The sequence below is a fragment of the Ornithorhynchus anatinus genome, chromosome 2 (assembly GCF_004115215.2).
Source record: "Ornithorhynchus anatinus isolate Pmale09 chromosome 2, mOrnAna1.pri.v4, whole genome shotgun sequence".
Classification (NCBI taxonomy): domain Eukaryota; kingdom Metazoa; phylum Chordata; class Mammalia; order Monotremata; family Ornithorhynchidae; genus Ornithorhynchus; species Ornithorhynchus anatinus.
The window spans coordinates 30,179,914-30,182,528 of record NC_041729.1 but is presented as its reverse complement, the minus strand read 5'-3'; the positions used below and the strand labels follow the sequence as shown (position 1 = coordinate 30,182,528).

General features: G+C 42.7%; 1 non-coding gene across 1 annotated transcript; it reads right to left on the bottom strand.

Moving 5' to 3' along the window:
- Nucleotides 1-447: 447 nt before the first annotated feature.
- On the bottom strand, nucleotides 448-585 carry LOC114809505. Its single transcript, XR_003757284.1, has one exon. It is a non-coding gene; the product is annotated as a small nucleolar RNA SNORA7 (small nucleolar RNA).
- Nucleotides 586-2,615: the final 2,030 nt, after the last annotated feature.

Here is a 2,615-nt window from a genome sequence, read left to right as displayed (position 1 = left end):
ACATCCACTGATCTCGTGTGATCCTGCCAATCCACTGTCTTCCTTTCCAATTCACTCTCTGCCAGCCAAACCTTTTCTCTGACACTTCTATTCACTCTTTTCTAATACTCTTTCATCTGCCAATTCAGTCTTGCTTTCAAATCTCTCCATGTTTCCCTTCATTTTTATTCTTCTCTCCTTTTCTCTTCCTTTAATTTTATGTGCACCTTTATTTCTTTCCCTTCTACCCTGTTCTCCCTTCTAGGCAATAAGCTTGTTGTGGGCAGGGAACATGTATCCAACTCTGTTATATTGTGTTCCCCTAAGTGCTTACTACTTAGAGTATCCATAGAGTTTTCTTGGCAAAATTACAGAAATGGTTTACCATTCCTCCTTCCGTGCAGTAAACTTGTGTCTCTGCCCTCGACTCTCTCCCATGCCTCTGCTGTCCAGCATGAGTGAGTTTTGACTTGTAGCAGATGGCCTCCCACTCACTAGCCACTGGCCAAGCTAGGAATGGAATGGGTATGCCTCTGCTTGACTCTCCCTCCCATATCTGAGACTGGTAGAGTACTGGAAACTCTCCAGGTGCAACCCTGAGAGGGGCTGCACACAGTAAGCATACAATAAATATTATTGATTGATTGTATTTCCTCCAGTATCTGTATCTTTTCCCCTTTTCCTCATTTATCCCTGTCACTACAACACTCTGCAGGCACTCAGTAAGTTATTCATTATAGGCAATTATTGCTTGATTGACTGACTGTTGGGTGACAGGTCTCCTGAGAGGAAAAAAATGGGGGGAAAAAGAGGAAGAAGGAAAAGAAAATAGCAGAATGGGAAAGAGTGGAAAAATAAAAGCATGACAGAAAAGAAAAAAAAAATACCAGGAAGGAAAAGGCGAAAGAAATAAACTATTAGGTCCCAACATTTACTTATAAGCTAACCAAAGAGGTGAACAAGATAAAGGAAAATGATACAGATGCAGGACAGCTGTTGCCTGATGGCATAAAAGTTCACCTTATTGTATGGACTCATAGAACTAGGAAGCATCATAGCCTTGTGGATAAAGCATGAGCCTGAAAGTCCGAAAGATCTGGGTTCGTATCGCCCTCTACCACTTCTGCTATGTGACCTTGGGCAAGTCACTTAACTTTTCTGTGCCTCAGTTCTCTCATCTGTGAAATGGGGATTAAGACTGTGAGCCCTGGGTAGGACAGGTACTATGCCCAACCTGTTATCTTTCATCTACCCCAATGCTTAGTGCAGTACCTTTCATTCATTCATTCATTCATTCAATCAATAGTATTTATTGAGCGCTTACTATGTGCAGAGCACTGTACTAAGCGCTTGGGATGAACAAGTCGGCAACAGATAGAGACAGTCCTGGTACATAGTAAGTGCTTAGAAAATACTATTAAAACAAAAACTTAACTGGGACCTCTCCTGAGTGCCTAAGGGGAAAAGGAGAAGAGCCAAATGGTGGGAAAAGCAAAAATTACATCAGTCAGGCAAATTCTTAGCATTCCAAAACCAGGAACGAAGCAAGATAAAGGATTCCCAACACATCAATCACATCTGCACTGCCCTCTCCTTACTTATAATGTCAGAGCCTAATATTAGGTTTGCCTTAGGCTGATTAGAGTCCCATATTGTGTTTTTTCCCATGGAACATTTGTTTTGGAAATTTGCTTGCCCAGTTGAGACATGGGTTCTGATTCTGAGACGATGCTGAGATGGCATCACAAACATTCTAATGGTGGACAAGTTTTCTGCCCACCTCTGCACATGGAAATGGGTGTGCAAGGCTGACTGGGGAAATGTGGGGGTAACATCCCCAGCTAAAGAGTGGTGATAATAGGAATGTTTTACAACTAATATGTGCCGAGAAGCAGCAAGGCCTTGTGGAGAGAGCGCGGGTCTGGGATTTCTTATCAATCTTTATAATTTTATGGTATTGTTAAGGTGCTGTGTGCCAGGGACTGTACTAAGCACTGGGATAGATACAAGTTGGTCTGGTTGGACACAGTATCTGTCCCAAATAGGGCTCACAGTCTTAATCCCCATTTTACCGATGAGGGAACCGAGAAGCTTAGTGACTTGTCCAAGGTCATACAGCAGACAAGTGGCGGAGCCAGGGTTAGAACCCAGGTCCTTCTGACTCCCAGGCCCCTGCTCTATACACTAGGCCACGCTGAGCTAACTGTTTGCAGAGCAAAGTACTAAGCAATTGAGAGAGTACAATATAACAGAGTTGGTAGACATGTTCCTTCTCCACAATGAGCTTACAGTCTAGAAGATGAGGCAAACATTAATATACATAAGTAAATTGCAGATTTGTACATAAGTGCTGTCGGCAGAGGGAGGGTTAATAAATGATGCAAATTCAGTTATCTTCTCTGGACCTCAGTTTCCTCATCTTTGAAATGGAGCTTCGCTACCTGTTCTTCCTCCTACTTAGTGAGTTCCATGAGAGACAGGGACTGCATCTGCCCTGATTATCTTGTTTGTACCTACCCCAGTGCCTCATATTTCCTTGACACTTAAGTGTGTAACAAATACCAAAGTTATTATTATAATTGGACAGGGCACAGGATTGGGAGTTAGAAGACCTGATTCTAATCTCCATTCTGCCA